Source organism: Barbus barbus (assembly GCF_936440315.1).
Source record: "Barbus barbus genome assembly, chromosome: 31".
In the NCBI taxonomy this organism is placed as follows: domain Eukaryota; kingdom Metazoa; phylum Chordata; class Actinopteri; order Cypriniformes; family Cyprinidae; genus Barbus; species Barbus barbus.
Window position 1 is genome coordinate 4,396,636 of NC_136759.1, and position 20,432 is coordinate 4,417,067.

Sequence of the window (20,432 nt, forward strand, 5' to 3'; positions counted from 1 at the left end):
GATGGATTGGATATGGATTGATGATGGATAATTATAGATGGATGGATAGATAGATGTAGATGGATGCATGGATAGATGTGGAAGGATGGATGGAAGGATGCATACATATGGATGGAGATAGATGGCTGAATAGATAGATATGGATGGATGGATATAGATAGTTGGATAATCTGTAGATGGATAGATATTGAAATGTCAGTCCAATTCAGATTCCAATCCAACTTTTCCTGTGCAGTGTACCCGTTTCCATTCAGCTTCTCACTTGCAAATTGAAAGGGAGTCTATTAGTGTAACAATGGCAGTGATTGGACACAAAGAGTCCTGGTTTGTCCCGTGTCATTTCCTGATCCTGAGGCCAGAAAACAAACACTTGTTAGGTCAGCTGTAACGACGCATTGGGCATTGGGAAAATGTTCTTAAACCTCATTCACTGATAGAATATGTCTGCCCATCAGTTATGGCGACCAGCCAACTGTCCGATCGTCCTGAAACATCCTCTCCCCTCTCTCTCTCTCTCTCTTCCTCTCCATCTCTGCCGCCAGCAGCAGTGGGAGAATGTGCCTCTTTAGTGGGAAATGATGTCAGGCGCTCTCTCTGTGAGTTTGGCACGGCCGCGGTGCCCCTCTCTTGGCAGTGCCCGCGGTATGCCGGCCCTGTGAATACCCAGAGGTCACTGGCTGGGTGTCATGGCAACCGGATAAAGTACCCGTCTGGCCCAGTCACTTCTCAGGGGGTCCGGACAGCCGAGTGGCACCACCTAAATCAAACACACACACACGTACACTGTTTCTCACACAAACACACACACTTAAATTCACACAGACATCGCGTCATGAGACATTGTATTTTCAGCTTCAACAGTGAAAGTGTAATGCTTATCGTCTGTGTTTTTGCCCGACGTTGTGAATTTTTTATAGCCGCCAGCTGTTTTAAATGGCAATGTGTTTATGCATTTGTCAGTGTGATTGATTTCCTGTGAGCTGATTTCTGCCTAACTGTAGTAGTTGTGGAGATCTGCCGGAGCAGGACAGATAATGCACCTGCGTCATTGATGCGTCTATTCATTTTCATTTGTAAGATAACATTTTTACAATGTAAAACATTGTTAAAATATGCCTGTTAGATATTTGAAGGACAGTCAGCAGATGTCTGACCTGTTTAGTGACAGTAATGCTACTGAAATGACACATGTTTTAAAGCTAGACAGACAGATCAATGAATGGATAGCATTGTGTGACATTTTTAAGCTATTCCTCAATTTAGGTTAAGACTTGGTTTTATCTATTTGGCAGGGTTGTGCGTCATTTAGAATAGAATTGAGAATGACTTAAATTGCATAGAGAAAAAAGGCTGAATTCAAGTTTTAAATGAAATTGTCAAGACAACCTTAGAATGTTTGCGTTTCGAGAAAGTTTAAAAAGCCCTAATGTTTAATAGTTTATAGTAAATATCTCTATTGTAATCAGCTATATAATTATAATTTTTTACTAAATTTATCTTTGTAATATTTACTATAAATAAGCACCTCCGTTTTGTTGATCTCATTCAACATTGTTTTGTTTATTGTAATTTTTTTGCATAATTACTTTGTAATTCCAAACTTTTTTTTGGACAGCTGTTCCCTTTCAAACCTTAAAAGGGATAGTTCACCCAAAAATGACTCACCTTCATGTCGTTCCAAACCCATAAGACTGCCATGGCACTCTCATGAATAGCAGCAGAGACTGAACTGCAAGTGAAGAAATCATTAAATAAAATATTCTTGTAGATTCATAACATTACGGTTATACCACTAATGTTTCATGGACTATTTTGACGATGTCATTGCTACCTTTCTGGGCCTTGAACGTGTCAGTTGCATTGCTGTCTATGGGAGGGTCAGAGAGCTCTCAGAATGCATCAAAAAATGTTAATTTGTGTTCCAAAAATTAACAGAGGTCTTGGTTTTGGAATGAGTATTTGTCAGTAAATGTCAGTCTCTAGTAAATGTCAATTTAGAGAGCTAGGAAAGTTTGTGTGTGAGAGGGAAAGATAATAGTAATGGTTAAAGCTAGGCAGTTGTGCCTGAGATCTTTAGAAAACATGAGGAATTGCCTGGAAATTGGAACAAACAGCCAGAAGCACTTTTCACTGGCGCGCACACAGCTAATCCATTCAACACGGCCACTGCAAGAGTGTGTGTGTGTGTGTGTGTGACTGTGAGGAGAGAACTGCTGGTCACTTCTAACTCCCACTCATCTGAGAGCTTTTGCACATGTGTGACTTTGTCTGGAACAGAGAGAAAGAGAGAGATTTTACATGTACTTGTTCTACTAAATGAAATGCAGCATGTCTCTCTCTCTCTCTCTCTCTCTGTGTGTGTGTGTGTGGGTGTCTATCTATCAGGCAGATCTATCTATCTGTCAATCTGTCTGTCTGTCTGTCTCTTTCATTCTGTCATTTTATCTATAGTTTTGTTCTGTCTATCGTTCTATTTATAATTCTGTTTATTCTATTCGTAAAGGCTTGTTGAACTCTCAAAACGTTCACACATTCATAGTTTATCTGGACAAACTGCTTTTGAAGTTAAAACGTTGTTGACTTTCATTTCAGTTAATTCTACTTTTTAAAATTGAAATTTTAATTTAAAATTAAAAAATATGTTGTTTTTTCCTGTAGAATATTATACAACCCTGGCCTGCCAATGAATGAAACCAAGTCTCACACCTGAACTAAGGAATCTGTTTTACTCAAAACTACATCATAGTTTGAAAGTTAAATGTTTTGTTGACTGATTTAATTATGTTTGTGCTGTATGTAGGACTTTGTTCAAGTATTTTGAATCAACATATTCTGTTATTGAGCTACATAATAGGGTGGCAGTATTTGCAAGGTTTCATTAAATCCAGACGCAGATAAACTTTGTTCCCGGCCGTCAATGAACCTCCATTTAAATTCTGAATTTACATTTCGAATCGAACTTCAAAAGAAAACAGCAGTCAGCCTGTAAATAGAGGCTCTCAAACGGCGAGGAATGCAAGTGCTTTGGAGGTGGCGACTGTTTATACAAATGAACACCAAGCTAAGCGTTGATCACAAAGAAACGCTTGAAGGTCATTACTCCTGCCAAAGGCTGTGTCGCAAAGAACAAGCCGCAGGACGTTTTTTTTAATTTTGTTTGTTGAAGTGCCAAGTGCTAGTGTATGTTTGTTTAGCAAATGAATAAAAGCTGGAGGAGCGAAATTCCCTTTCAAAGCAGAGTCATTTCCTGACAAATAATGCGAATGTGGAGGCGCTCATCATGTGTTCTTTCTGTCTGTCGTTCTATCGTTCTGTCTGTCGTCCATTCTATCCATCATTATATCTGCAACTCATTCTATTGTGCTATCATTTGTTCCATTTTACTACTGTTTTATCATTATATCAGTTATTCATTCTATTGTTTTATCTAGCATTCAATTTATTGTTCGTTTTATCAATTGTTCTATCAGTCATTCATTCTATTGTTCTATCTATAGATGTAGAGATCCCAATTTGCCAGAATTCCCCCTGTGTGCGTGCACGTTTTACACATATACATATATACATAGGTATTTTTACATTATATGCTGTGAGAGATGCTTATTTTCTGAGTGCCAATGTGTTCCAGTCTGATAGCAGACTCCACAGAGTGAGGCTGCATTACCCATGATCCCGCTGTGCGGCCATCCCCCCAGGGCATTCTGGTCTTGTTATGCTGGTGACACAGTGCAGGGGTCTTATTGACAACTCCACACACACATGCTGCACCAGCCTGTTACCGTTGTGCACTCATCTAGAGTTGACATCTTGACAGCTTTTTCCTTAGTATTCATTTCAAATGCGCATTAACCGACTTCATTTAACTAGTATTATATATAATTAACATTATAAAGTTTGTGATTTGGTCACCGGGCCTCGAAGAAATGAGCAATTAGCTTTGGTTTTGGCCCAGAAGGTGGTTTACTTCCGCACTCATTTTTGGAGGGAAAATCGGCGGTATTCTCTAGAGTCGTTTTAAATATGGTAAAATGTGTTAGGCTGAAAATAAATCATCAAATTAGCCAAATTAATAATAAACGCAGCCTCAAGGGGTGGGGGGGGGATAGTGTGGACATATAAATTACTTCTCATTGGAAACATTAGCTTTAGCAACAACGTTTAGTTTGGAAGCGGTTTCATTTGCTGTTGTAAGACACATGTTGTATTGAACCTAATAATGAAAATACAAGGAAAATCACGATGGCTTTCAATGTCTATATAGTTGAGATCCATAGAGAGACACAATGACCTGCTGTTTGTTGCTAATGTACATTGGAAAACAGCTAAATAATTCTGTTGTCATAGGAACAACAATATATATTTATATTTTAAGGAAATAAAGCAGAATACATATTCATGGCCAGGAAAAGTGCTTATTAACGGTTAATTTTCTCAATTCATCTGCTATTGGCAAGTGTAGCTAAATGCTAATTTTGTGCCGTGTGTGGGCCTGTGGGTATACGTTGGTGTTTGCGTCCATATAGGACAGATGTTTGCGTGGGCTAGCGTGTATCCTTCAGAATAGACGGTGTAGGTGTTTGCTTGTATTCAGTGTGGGATGTGTGTGTGTGAATGGCAGCTCTCCGTGTGTGATGGATCTGTGTGTGTATTGCCGAGTGTGCAGTAGAGAGATTAGCATAGCGCTCATCTCAGCGCACTCCTCTGCTCAAAGTGGATAATGGTTTGGAGAAATGCCTTTTGTCGTTTTTTTTCCTTGCGTTCTCTTCTCGTCTTTCGAGGCAGCGGTGTTGGGTAAGCCTCCGTGTGTAAATAGGCCCATATGTGCCTGCTGGCGCTGAATGCCAGGTAACACTCTGTGCCAACTTAAACATCTGCGCACACACACACACACATATATATATATATATATATATATATATATATATATATATATATATATATATATATATATATATATACATACATACATACATACATACATACATACATACATACATACATACATACATACATACATACTGGTATAGAGTCACATCAAACAAGACCAAGCACAGACAGACCTGAGGGAATTTGACATGTTCATTTAATAATTTATGAAAAAATACAAAAGTAAAAAAGTTAATGCATTTAATTATCCCCCGACACATAAACATATACTTAACTTATTATTTTTTTTATTTATATTTTACATGTACATGTGTAAAAACATGCATGTTTTTAAATAATAAAATGAATAAATAAATAAAATAATATTTATTTATTACTTAAGCATGTTTTTACATGTCCACATAAGTGTAGTTACAAATGTGGGGCAATTAATCTTCATTTTTTCAGTAATTATTTATTTATTTGGTTAATGTAATTAATTTGATTAAATATTTATAAATAAAAAAAACATGTCCACACTCTAGTTATAAATTTGGGGGATTTTTTCCCCATGTGATTTATGTGATTAATTTGATTTATTAGTTATTATTAAATGTAAAAAGTTATTAAATTTAATCTTGGCCCTTGTCATTTACATCATTATTTTGTTTAAAAAAAAAAAGTATTTTTTTTAAGCAATGTATTATTATGATTATTAATACTTATTCATATTTATTATTATTAATACTATATTATCTTAATATTATATTTAAGTAATGTATTAAGCATTTTTTATGTCTGTGGTAAGTTATTTTTATTATTTTTTTTAAATATTGTTTTATTTATTTAGCCTATTAGATTTTTCCATGTTTTCTGTAAACATACAATGGTATTTCCATGTTTGTTTGTTTTTTGGCATGTACAACAGAATACCAAGATATTCTTTAAATAGCATTGTACTGCATGTGAATATGGTAATCATTAGGTTTCATGGTATATATCAGAATACCATGCGGTTTATTTTCTCTCTCCCTATAAGGATTGGAAAACCAGCACTCGCTCCAGTTTTCAAGAGAAGAATGGACTTTGTATTTAAGAACGTTTATGTGTTTGTGCAAATGAGAGTGTTTGTTTTTCGGTTGTAGATTTGCATTTGTCTGAAATGAATTGTCCGTATTTAATATCAGATGGGCACATGACCAGGACTATCACACCATCTTGAACTACACACTCAGAAACACACACATTAAGAGCTCTACCTGGACCTGGCACATATCTGCAGGCATTTTTCTGCAACTGCTAAGTTCCACTCCAGATGTGGCCATGTAATTACCACCTCAGAAACAGCTGTGTGTGGGTGTACATGCAAGTGTGTGTGCAAGTGAGTTTGATTACTTGCTCAGGTTGAAACAGGAAAATGAATTCCTGGTGCTACTGTTACGCCAATTCAGCATTGTTGAAAGGGCCTTTCAGAGACTATTTATATGTTCTTTGTGTGTGTGTGTTCCCTCGTTCTCTGCATATGTGGACATGTAGGCTGTGGAGATTGGACTGCACGGCTTTGCATTTTAATAAACGACGATTATGTGCATCCAATTCAGTATAATCTATATGTATCATATTACTTACGTGCGTTTCCATATTTTAGCGAATGAAAGTGTGAAATATCACAGCATTGCTCAGTTAACACAATATGCCTCAGTCTGCATGAATATGTCTATAGGAGTTGGAGCAGATACAGACACTATAGATTCTCAGTGATGTTATGCTTCAATGGGAGTCTATGGCAGATAACTGTACTATTGATTTTGATGGAGGAAAAAATTATGATAATTGATAAATAGGCTCTTATAATGTGTCCTGTGTATGCTCTGAGAGCATGATTAGTGAAATTTACATGGGAAAAATCATCTTATTGTGAGCATCATTGGAAATTGGAATTTCAATCAATATATTTTATATATATACACACACACACACACACACATCCAATAATATACATACATATATACACACACACACGCACATATATATATATATATATATATATATATATATATATATAATTTTTTTTATAACTGACTTGAGTTTCATAGAACTTTTTTAAAAAGTTGCCATGCCTTAATGATCTTTTTTTTTTTTTTGCAGTGTACTGGTACTTTGATGTTTGGGCAGCTTAGCTGCTTTAAAAAAAGTGACATTTCAGCCTTCAAAATAATACATGAAGTATGCTTTTTGCTATTGATTACCCACATATGTGCTTCCCCATGTAGGTGAAGAACAGTTTTAAAAGCAGCTGCTGCCTGTCCAAACAAACCAGCCCCCCGCGAGCATAATGCAGTGTGATCAATCCACTGATACGAACCTGTCCGTGTGCTGTTTTCCTTCTTGGCATCAAAGAGAGAGCATTGATTTCCCATCATGCATTATTCACAAAAATGCAAATCAGCTAAAACTAAAAAGAACCACCCCAAAGCTTTTTTTTTTAAATTAAATATGCAAGAATCCCTAGGCGCAATTACCATGGAAACCACGATTACGTCACAATCTCCAGTAGAGTAAAACTATGGTTTTCATTATGCTCTTATATAGTGTTCTACATTATTTTGCATTTTTTATACGCACTAATATTGAAATCTTGAGTCTGGTTTGCTCCACCCCCAGCGGGCGTCGCGTATGATTGGGCAACTTGACAGCCTTGGGAATCAATTGATCCATTTTTAATGAGCCGAACTGGGCAAGAGGGCGCACAATTTCTTCTCTCTGCCTTGAGGGGTGAGAAGGAATAACGGATGAGATCGTTGTATGGTGAAAACATTTGGACGTTAGTGTGCCGCATCGAACCACAACCATACGGGTAGTTACATAAATTCAGCTACCAGACCTCCCAAAAGGCTAGTGTGATGTTGTAGACCTGAATTTCACCTCATATCAGTGTATATCTGCAGAGCACAATATTCTCACACTACACAGGAGATGAGAAGAATCTATTGACTTACTCTGTGCATACATACAGCATGTTATTTCTTATGTAGTACTGGCCTGAATAAGATCATTTATTTAAAAGATGTTCACATATAGTCCAAAAAGACAAAAGAATATATGAATTTATAAAAATAAACCATTCAGTAGTTATATGCTTTATTCTTACTGCTGTCGTTACATATATGATCCACAACTGGTTTTTTTTTTTGTTGTTGTTTGTTTTTTGTTATATTAAGGTTGTTCATGCATCTCTTGTTTGTCCCAAACACTTAAACTGCCCACTGTTCTTCAGAAAAATCCTTGAGGTCCTGCAAATTCTTTGGTTTTCCAGCATTATAAAAGGTTTAGACATTCACTAATGGTACAGAAGGAAACACAATGCATTAAAATGCATTTGAATGTTTGTGTACTGTGGCGGGAGGAGCCAACGACAGACACAGTGGGTGTGGCGTCAAGCCTCGGAGAGGTTTTTATTAAACAATAAAATGTACAAAAGTGTCCAAAGGGGGAAAAGTGTCCAAATAAACGGGGAATCTGGTGGCCTCGTTGTGCCGCGGGGCTAGTGAAGGAGGGTAGTGTTCGTCAGGGAAGGGTCCAGGGAAGGGGCGGAGTCCGGTGGCCGCACGCGCTCCCCTCTCGGGGCTGGGAGCGAGTGGCGGCGGCGTCTCTTGCGCGGCTTCGTCCATCTCCTGGGTTCCCGGCGCTTCTGGGGGATTCGGCGGCCCGGCATCCTGGCCCGTCAGCCGCCTAACGGGTGCGGCAGTCCTCCTCGACGCTCCCTTCCTGGACCCACGAGGACACCAGCGTGCATGCACGGGGAAGAGACCGGTCTCCCGAGGAGAGGCGCGCTCGGCATTTAACGGCGGCGGTGATGAGGCTCTATTCACATCAGGTGCGCCTCATCACACGCCGCCAGCCCTGGCTGTTTCAGCGCCCCTCCTCTCTCACACACCCACTCCCGTCGGGAGCCTGGTGAAGGGCGGCGAATACGGGACGGGGTGGTGATGATAGAAAGGGGGGAGGCAGCCGACTCGTCACAGTACATTTTTCTTATTTTCTTTAAATATATATTTTTTTTCATTTAGTACCCCTCCTCAGAAGGTACAGAATATACTTGCATTGTTTCGCAGAATACAAAATAAGTACAATTTACCCTGATCTTCAAATTCAAATGACCCTGGCTCTTTTAATGCATTGTGTTTCCTTCTTGAGCATCAATGAACAACTGAACCTTTTGAAACACTTGCATATATACATATACAGACTTACATAAGAATCTTGTGGGCCTATAGATTCTTAAGTATATATAAAAACACTTAAGAATCTAAAAACATATTAACTAACATAAACCACAGCATCTGTTGTAGCTAAACACACCTCAGATATTTATACGGCCATAGGGTCTCATAATCACACATAACTGCCTTTTGATTGTTAAAAATGCATCTTATTTGCTAAAATGTATTTAAAACTGCTTTCAAATACAAAGTTAAGCAGGTACGCTCCTCCTTTAGCGTTTGGCAGCGTAGGTCAATGCTAACAGCATCTTTTCCATCACCTGTGTTTATTCAGATGTACGAGCGATGCTGTTTACTTGTTTGCAAGCAAAATGTTTTAGTCAGTTCCCTAGAGCACGTTGTTAGGAGGAGTCTGTAAATTTCCAGCTAGGGGAAAGGTGACGCTAAAACGCATTCAGTTAGCTTTCATGTCTTGCAAATTTCCGCCTGGCACATAAAAAGTTTTTGTAAGCCGCATATCTGGTTGATTTCAAGGATTTCAGACAGTGAGAATTACATGCTGTGATGTGGTGTCAGACACATTTACTTAGCTATCTAATATTAGCATCATCACTTAGCATCATAAGCGCTATTAGCATGGGGGATGCGTGTTTGTGGGCTGCAGAGAAGTGAATTACTGTGCTTTCTCTCTCTCTATCTGTCTCATCTTTATCTCCTCTGAGTCAAAAAGCAACTTATCAGTGCAGATCAGGCCTTCTGACGGTGTGTTTTTGGGTTGGAGAGCGCAAGCAATCTGTGTGAAGAGCTCCTGTGGGATTGAATGTGGCTTTTGGGCTGTATTTATGTAGATGTATGTGTGTTTGTATCGTGATTGTGTTTGTGTGATTGAGAGTAACTGAAGATGGCCGAAGAGTGTGGTGTTGTGTTTGTGGTAAAAAGCACTGTGTGTGTGTTCACATTAGCATTTGAATGGTCTCGGGGTCATTGAGATGCAGTTGCTATTGACAGCCAGATGCTTAACATGACTGGTCACTGGAGTCTGAGCCGCTGGAGAGTGTGTGAGCAGCATGTGTGTGTATGTTTGTCACTGATCTGATGTATGCCCATAATATATGCAACTGTCAATAAGTCACTTGTATAATTTCCCCAAAATTATCACCCTTAGGTTTATTATTTTATTTTATTATTTGGGGTAGGGTTTGTTTTTTTATTTATGTTTTATGTATCTTTAGCTAAATTTTTGCTATTTCAAAGTACTATTTTATTTATTTTGTCATTTTTATTGCATATTTCACACAATACTCTTTGCATGAGAGAGAGAGGAGGGAAATCAACTGAGAAGCAGGCAGTGGATAGAGAGTTATGAGGCGTTATTAAATGTTTAATAATCATTATTATTGTGCTGTGAATCTCATATTTCCTGCATGGGGACTATGAGCCGGCAGATGATAACAGCGCAGCGCCTGGAGTGTGTGTTTGTGTGTGTGTGTGTGTGTGTGTGTGTGTGTTTGAGTGTCAGGATGGCTGCGATAAGTGTGTGTCATGATTTAAGATGCCTCTGCCATTTCAGACTGTCGCCACTAAAGATTTATTGCTAATTAGGTTAGAGAGCACTTGACCTGTCAGGTGTGTGTGTGCTCACGCTCTTTTGTAGATTGGATTGGTTTTCTGTGTTCGCCTGACATTCGACAGTCTCACATCAGACTACATGAGACAGTCTGCCACCACACACACACACACACACGCACCCATCTCTCGTTAGGATGTTCCTTTGACATTTCAGAAATGTGGCTCTCATAGTATAGCAGAAGAAGACTAACAAAAAAGTACCAAATGGTACCAAACCATGTTTTAAGGATTTTGCCATAGTAATATTACATTATGCAAGAATATAATTTGATTTATAGAAGACGTTCAGTCATCCATGTGTGACAATTTGACTCCCGAATAAATGACTCTTATGAACAGGTTCTTTTTATTGAATAAACAACATACAGCACAACCAGTGTAGTTCAAATCCCGAATGAATGACTTTTATGAACTGGTAGTTTTTGATTAATCAAATGCATACAGCACAACCAGTATAGTCTGATACCCTGACTAATGACTCCTATTAATTGGTTCTACTTAGTGAATGAACAACACTGTTCAACCAGTGTTATCTGATTCCCAAACGAATGTCTCTAATGACTTTTAGGACTCTTAGGAGTCATCTAAGCTTACTGTGGGTCATTATGGGTGGTGATGGCGCAGTGGATAAGACACATGCCTTTGGTGTGAGAGACCCGGGTTCGAATCCACTGTGAGACACCAATGTGTCCCTGAGCAAGACACTTAACCCCTAGTTGCTCCAGAGGCGTTCGACCTCTGACATATATAGCAATTGTAAGACGCTTTGGATAAAAGCGTCAGCTAAATGAATAAATGTAAATGTAAATGTTATGCATTGTATCAGTTTATTTAGTAATAATAATAATATAAATGGATTTTGTTTTAGTATTATTGTTTAATATGTAGTTAAGGGCAATTATTGTATTGTCATTTTTATTACCTTTTTTCAAGTTTTAGTTTTTAATTTGAGTTAATTTAGTACTTTAAAATAAAAAAATAATAATAATTGTATTGCTTATTAATTTAATTGTTTATTTTAAGAATTTTTTTATTGTTTTAGTTTTTGTTAATGATAACCCTGACTTGAGCAATATATATAAATATATAGAGCAATATATAGCGTGAAGTCTTGATTTTGGCCACTAAACAGCCACCCATCAAACATTCTGCTTGGGCAAGCATCATTTAAATTTACATTTCATCTGAAAATATAAAAATCTCATTAAAACTAGTAAAATCTAGCAACACAAACGTGCACAAGCAGAACCGACCGTCTCAGGTCTCAGTGCTTGTGTTCGTTGAATAAAGCTCATAATTATGTTTCTAAATTTACATCAGTAATAACACAGAACTCAGAGCAGCTTCAGGCTGGAATGCTGCCGGCCGCGAGCCTGACCACAACACACACACACACACATACAGTGGTGTATATAATGTCTTATTTTTCTCCAGAGGGAGTTCCGATACCTCTCTTTTTCTTTGTCTTTCTTGTCTCTCACTATATCAAACCTGATCATATTTCTCCTCCACCCCCTCATCCTTCATTTTTCCTTCCTCACACTTACACACACACACACACACACACACACACCATTTCAGTTCCTTATGGTGTGGCTTCTTTTCATTTGCCTGCAAGGTGTCGACGGTTCCACGACTCCATAAATAAAAGATTCATCACTCAAAAGCCAACAGAGCAACAGTCTCTCACTCTCTCTCTCTGTCTTTCTGATTCTTTTCCACACACTTTTTGTTACCTAGCACTCACAAATATTACACACAAAGTAACACAATCTCTATAGACTGACCCCGTGTATGTTTTTGCACACACGTTGAAGAGTTTGACATTGACTCGCCGCAGCTGCTGCTGTGTAAGAGCAGTAATAGTCAGGTCTGCTGCTCTCGTTTATTTTACAGCGCCGTCCGTTCCCTCGTTCAGCTCTTTGTCGGTTCTCACACAGTCTTCTACTGTTCTCCTCTGTCCTGGCACTCTGCCCTCGTAGACAGGAACTCAACCGTCACACTTCTAATGTTCTCTAAACCAATGCTTTTTACACTTCCACTGTGTGCGTTATTTAAAGAAACGGTTTTATTTTTAAAACCTTTGATATATGCACTCAATGGCTGGTTTTCAATGGGTTTTCACTGCCAAAGACTGCAGTTTTTATTGGACTATGAGTGAAATAAATATTCGCGTTTATTCAGGATGAAAAAGCCATTTGACTTCGAGCATGTGATGTATTTCAGAACCAAACATGATATTTAATGAGAAAAAAATCTTAAAGTAAATATAAAATGAATAAATGAATACATAAAATATTGATTGGATTGTGAAAAGGGGTTTCTGTGTGACAGATGATGGTTTTAAAAATAAGAACTTAGTCATTGTAGAGGCGGAATGTAATTGTTTCTAGTTTTGATGAGTCGTGTACAATTAGGTATGGTTTATTTTTTTGTATTCAAAATCAGCATGATTTTTAACCTATATTGTAGCGTATATTCAAATGAAACTGCTTCTCGAATGAGAAAAATAAATGTAGGAAAGGATTTTTTTTTTTCAATATTTCAAATACAATAATTTTCTGTTTTGGCGTATATCAAAGGGAGACTGCTTCTTGAATCAGAAAAAGTGGGGACTTTATGGATTAAAGTAAATATAAAATAATAAATAAATTGTAATAAAATGCATTTCAAATCAATTAAATTAAAAATAAAGTAAATTTAAATAAAATATTGATTGGATTCTGGAAAATGGTTTCTTTTAAAAATAAAAAATAAATATTTAACTTTTGCTGATAAATCATGCACAATAAGGGATTTTTTTTTTTTTGCATTTAAAATTGACATAAAATGGAAAGTGCAATAAGTCTTCCTTATTTTTATGTATAGTGAAACGTCTTCTCAAATGAGAAAACAATTTGACAGAACTTCGTCTGTTGAAAATTGATTGTATTGTTGCTCATTTACGTCTCCAAGACGTCTTAGAGCACTTATTTTGAGAAACATCGGCTGTGTACAAACATCTTTTAAATAGCAGTTTTACATGCATTCTAAATCATAAAAAATAACATCATCTAAATGTCTGTTTAACATCTGACAGGAAATGTCTCTGGGACACATTGCAGATGAGCTCTAAAAATACATTTTCCATAAGAAAACATCATCAAAACTCATGTTATAACCTGTTCCTATAGGAATTATCCAGGTAGTTCATAAGGATCCACCTCGTAGAAAAGTAGTTGAAATCCTTGGATTGAGTTAGAAGTATGGCCAACTTCATAGCTCAAGCTGTAATTACCACTTAATTATCAAATCATGTTGTTAGTAATCAAATTAATGATATGCTGATTAATTCAGTTAACTGCATTTAATTGCATGTATTAATGCTGAGAAAAGCCCCCAAATGAAGGTTCACACAGGATATTTTTAAACGTAATGTTCACCCAAAAATGAAAATTCTGTCATTTTCTTACCCTCAAGTTGTTCCGAACCTGTATGAGTTTCTTTCTTCAGTTAAGCACAAAAAGGTTATATTTTGAAGAATATTGGTAACCAAACAGTTGACGGAAGCCATTGACTTCCATAGTATGGAGAAAAAAAATACTATGAAAGTCAATGGCCGTTAACTGTGATGAGAGTAGGGTCCTGTCTATTCCTAACGGTCCTAATATTCTGTAAAGTAATGCTTGTGTGCTGTACGATGACCATCTCGATCAATGTGTTTGTGGCAGCATGGCTTTGTTTACCACCCGCAGGCTTGTCTTTTAGGACTCCGTCCAAATGAACAGAGCCAAACCGGATCCAGTCTGAGATTTCACTTTTGGAAAAGCTCCAGGAGTTCCTTCAGAAAACAGTCGCGGTATCCCAATTTGTGCCGGGTTTTGGAACCCAGAGTGTGTAAAATACAGAGAAAACCCTCTCAGTTCCGTCCTGCTGAAGTTATCATTCAATGTGAAGCAGCTCGACAGGCCAGGCCACAAACGAATCTCTGTTGGTACCCTTCCTTAATCTGATCTGATGCGCTTTTTGTGTGGATGTCACGCCACCCACTTAGTTTAAAAGAAAATCCCTGGTCATGGCCTGTCCCAAGACTTGAGACACATGTCCAAGTGTTCTTGGATCAATGTTGGTGTGGCGCGGCTGAATTGGACTTTGTGTTACCCTCAGTTTCTGATTTTAACGCATCCGTGATTCTATCTAAATGCATCCTAAATCTCTACAAGTCTTAGTTTTTCTTTGTTGATCTAGTTGAAACTTGAACTTCTTTAATATTAAATAATGAAATGTTGTCTGATATTATATAGATTATTTTGCTGCTTCTTTTTTTTAAATAGGCTTGGCTGCTACCCAAAATTTGCAAGGTTAATTTACACCCAAATCAGTAGATCTCCCAGAATATCCAAATCACATTTCACATGAAATTATATGTTGACAATTTTGGACCATTAAAGGGATAGCTCACCCAAAAATGAAAATTTGATGTTTATCTGCTTACCCCAAGGGTGTCCAAGATGTAGGTGTAGGTACTATGTTTCTTCAGTAGAACACAAACAAAGATTTTTAACTCTTGCAGTCTGTCAGTCATATAATGGCAGTCAATGGGACCTACGGCTTTGAGAGTCAAAAAAACATACACAGACAAAACCAAATTAAACCCTGCGGCTCGTGACGATACATTGAGGTCTAAAGACATGAAATGATCAGTCTGTGCAAGAAACTGAACCGTATTTATATCGTTTTTTATGATACGCACTGTGCAACTGTCCTGAGCACGTTCACAACAGCTGGCGTGTGACGCGTCTTCTTCTTCTTGCTTTACGGCGGATCACAGACTTATAAGTGCATTACCGCCACCTGTCTCTCAAATGGACCATTGACACTCTATATACAATCTCAATTAGGAGTGTCAATGGTCCATTTGTGAGTTAGGTGGCGGTAATGCACTTATAAGTCTGCGATCCGCTGTAAAGCAAGAAGACACGTAACGCGCCGGCTGTTGTGAACGCGCTCAGGACAGTTGGACAGTGCGGTGGATCAGAGGTAAAAAAAACTGTATAAATACTGTTCAGTTTCTTGCACAGACCAATCGTTTCGTGTTTTTAGACCTCAATGTATCGTCACGAGACACAGGGGTTAATTTGGTTTTGTCTGTGTATGGTTTTTCTCTCAAAGCCGTGAGCACCATTGACTGCCATTATATGACTGACAGACTGCAACAGTTTGAGTTAAAAATCTTTGTTTGTGTTCTACTGAAGAAACAAAGTCATCTACATCTTGGATGCCCTTGGGGTGAGCAGATAAACATCAAGTTTCCATTTTTGGGTGAACTATTTATTCTATATATATAGTGTGTGTGTAAATGTATTTTTATTTTACATAAATTGTACATAAAATAAAAATAAACACATTTACACATTATATTATATTATTATTTTTCATGACTTGTTTTCTGAGATTCACCTGAACAGAATCTGTTAAATCATTACAATTACTTTTTTCTACCTCATAAATTGAATGCAGTCAGAATCGATATTACAACACCGCTCTGTCGTGAGGAAAAATAGCCTGTGGTTCGTACCTTTTTATAGCAGTTATCAGTTCTACGGTCACTGAAAGTTTCAGAGGTTTGACGCAAATAGGTTCACTTTTATTTATTCATTAATAAACATAATTGGCTGCTAGAAACAAACCCCCTGGAGGACGTTCTTCCTAGATGAACTGGATGGCCTTATCTTGTTGTCTAATTTCATCTTAATGAATCATATTAGACCAGGTTTTTTCCTGCACCATGTACTTGAATGATTCAGATAATATATGTATCCGCACCTCATTACTCTGCTATATGAATATAAAAGGGTTATTCTCTGCAATTATCAGACTGTGATGAATCTAAACTGTATTTAATAGAGCTTTAAAAGATGCTGGGGAATTCATAACTCACAGGTGTGTGTGTGCTTCCACAGAAACGCAGGATAAGTGAGTGTTTTTGTATTGAAGAGAGTGAATTTAATCTCTCAGATAAAGTAGACGTATAGACTAGACCTTAAACTGACCTGTATTGAGTTCTCTCTCTGTGCTGCGTGTGCGCGTGTGCGTCCGTTTCGCAGGTGGGAAATAGCCTTTGTCCTTCAGACGTGCTTTCGTAAAATAGGGCCGGTTTTGTCTTTGATTGGAATTTGTCCTTGGAAGTCGCAGAGTGTGTCTGTGTCGACTTAAGTGTGTTGATAAATTTCTCAGGACTTTTAGAAGTGGCACTGTACAAACATCAGGAGAAGTTACACGCTTTCTGCTCAAACCCAGAAATACGTAACAAACCTAAGCCACCTTGGAATATTTGCCAGAAAAGGACATCCACGGCATCGTTCTACCAGCTTTAACTCCATTTATTCTAGTCGTTTTTACTCGTGAAGTACAACGTCTGGAGCTGTCAGCACCCTGATGTATCCAAATATGTGGGTTCAAAACCGCACTTGGCTTATATAAAAACCTCATCCTGACATAAAGGATGAAAAAATTCAGGCAGTCTGTGGAGGTTTCCTGAACAGCGTGTGTGAATTTACTGGTTGCAGCGTGACCCGAACCGGTCCATTAAAACCTCCTGATAAAGAAAGACAGGAAAGGGTAGGCTAATTTAAACGGCATTATGTTGTCATCAACTTGCTACTGCACAAGTTAACCAATCATCAGCTCCGAATCTACCAAGCTTTGGCCAACTGTCAGTAGATTCGTATCTGATGACTGTCTGGTTGGCCAATCATCAGCCACGAATCTGCTGAACGCTGGCCAGTCATTAGCTACAGATTAGTACAATAGTCTCAGACTTATTTTGATGTCTAAATGGTTTGTTTCAATGAACATTAAAAAAATAATAATAATAATTGGGTGATTTGTGCTATTTTAGTGTTCAGAAATCCTATGATTAACTTGCAATCAGAAAGAGTCATTCAGTCAGATTTGTGAACTGCTTCAACTGAATCTTTTAAAAGTTTGGACTCAAAACAATGATTCTCATACTTGAAATTGTTCAACTGCCAATCATCTTTGACAAATCTACTGAACTCTGGCCAATCATTAGCCAACAGATGTTTTGTCTATTTGTCAGGAGTCTTGGTAAAACTGCCTTTTTTTCACAAGCTGTGCTTTTTAAATGTTTTTTTTAAATGAACATTTAACAGAAAACGATTAAATTGATATTTTGTGTCATTTTAGTGTAAGTGAGTCAGGTCAGATCAAATCAATCAAATTCAATCAAACAAAAAAGAATCATTTAGTCTGATTTGTGAACTGCTTCAACAAATTAAATCTTCATGCTGACTCAAAACAATGATTCCCTTGTAAATTGTTCAACTGGCAAATCTATTGATTTCTGGCCAATCATTAGCTACATATTTGTTGACTATTTGTCGATCATTTTAATGAATCAGTTCTTTTCACTCACTGTTTCGATGAACCTGAGAATCACCAAGAATCATTCATTTTGTTTTATGGACTGCTTCAAATGAATCATTTAGAAGTTTGGACTTGGATTCGCTTGTAAATTGTTCAACCAACCAATCATCTGCCATGAATCAACTGAACTCTGGATAATCAGTAGCTATGGATTTGTTGACTGTTAGTGTTGGGAAGTATGATTTATTTGGACAAATCATAATTGAAGCAAACAATTTAAAAAAGCTGTTAAAAGTAAACCAGATAATTGTCTATTTATATAATTTGAGTGTTAATGCATCCTTTGAGTGAATCCTTTCAAATCTGATCAGTCAGATTCATCATTCAAAAGAATCATTCAGTCAGATTCATCATTCAAAGGAATCATTCAGTCAGATTCATCATTCAAAGGAATCATTCAGTCAGATTCATCATTCAAAAGAATCATTCAGTCAGATTCATCATTCAAAGGAATCATTCAGTCAGATTCATCATTCAAAGGAATCATTCAGTCAGATTCATCATTCAAAAGAATCATTCAGTCAGATTCATCATTCAAAAGAATCATTCAGTCAGATTCATCATTCAAAGGAATCATTCAGTCAGATTCATCATTCAAAAGAATCATTCAGTCAGATTCATCATTCAAAAGAATCATTCAGTCAGATTCATCATTCAAATGAATCATTCAGTCAGATTTGCGAACTGCTTCAACTAGTTCAGAAGACTTGACTCAAAACAATGATTTAGTTCTAATGCAAATCTACTGAACTCTGACTCATTCCAACAAATCACTTCTTTTTAAACAGTTTGTTTCAATGAACATGTGGAATGGAAAACTATAGATTATTTTATGTCTTTTTAGAGTTCCTATACCCTGTGAGTGAGTCAGTATTCAATAGTGTTGGGAAGTCAGACTCATTTCAATTACTTTTTCCAAAAATATGTTTTAATAATCTTGTTAATTAGTTCTTTTGTATAGTACGCTTTGAGTGAGTTTTAACCAAAACCAACAATCAGATCAGTCTCATTCATCCACCAGTAGTTTATTCTGAATTGTGAACTACTTTTATTAAAAAGATTTGACTCAAATCATTGATTCCTTTGTAAATCGGTCTACTGACCAATCATTAGCCACTGATCTACTGACCGCCGGTGCAAAAAGCCCAAAACAGAAATGCCCAAAAGTAATTACAATCAGCAAGAGGAGAAAATACAGTTATTGACTTTTCTGATTAAATGGGAGAACTCGGCCTCCTCACATCTCAAGAAAGAAATTATTGTAAGTAGTCCCGCAGCCGAAGACAAAATGAATCTAGTGTGCCTGTGCATAATGTATTTAATTATTTTTTCCTCTTGAGAGAGAATGTGAGACGAGTCAATCAGGGTCTTACCAACCATCCTGCTGGTGTGTGTGAATGTATTGTAATGTCTGGTCTATGTATAGACTGTCTGTCTCCGTGTGTGTGGAGGTTAACAGGGTGTGTTCTGTTGAGGCTTGAGTTACATAGGCGACCTGCTTATAGTAAGTGATTTACCAGTCCTCCTCTCGACAGACAATGTGTGTGTGACATTTAGAGATGTCTTTTGAAACACTGCTCACTTTTGAGTGCACTCCCTCACTGATAACCCTTTAACCTGCAGACAAAGAGAGCAAGACTGAATGAGTACTTGTGGAGACAGAGATATAACAAAAAGTAGAAAACCATGGAAAAGAGTAACGAAAAACAGTCTCTCGGTCTCATGGGGCGTTCATATATGTACAGAGTTTTGCAATGACAGAGCAAACTAAAAATCATTCATTTTCAATGAGAGTCACGATTCCCGATGACATGAGCAATGTGTTTAATAACATGACAAAGTTTAAGTTTATGCAAATGAGCAGCGTGTATGATATTTTGTGATTGGTCTCTGCCAACGTATAGGAAAAATTATTTTAATTTATGTATTGATGATAATTTTCATGCTAAGATTCATTATGCACTGCTGCAGTATATATAAAAATGCTTTCCACTCCATGTTTGCGTGAAGAGATTTAGAAGAACATATGTGCAGTATTATGATGTTTTGAATGATATGTAAACAATCTAGGCATTTGCCAAATGCATAAATTTAATTTAAATTTAAAATGACTTTTTAATCACTAGTAGAGAAAGGTTCCAGATATATATATATATATATATATATATATATATATATATATATATATATATATATATATACTGTGTGTGTGTGTGTATATATATATATATATATATATATATATATATATATATATATATATATATATATATATATAAAAATAAA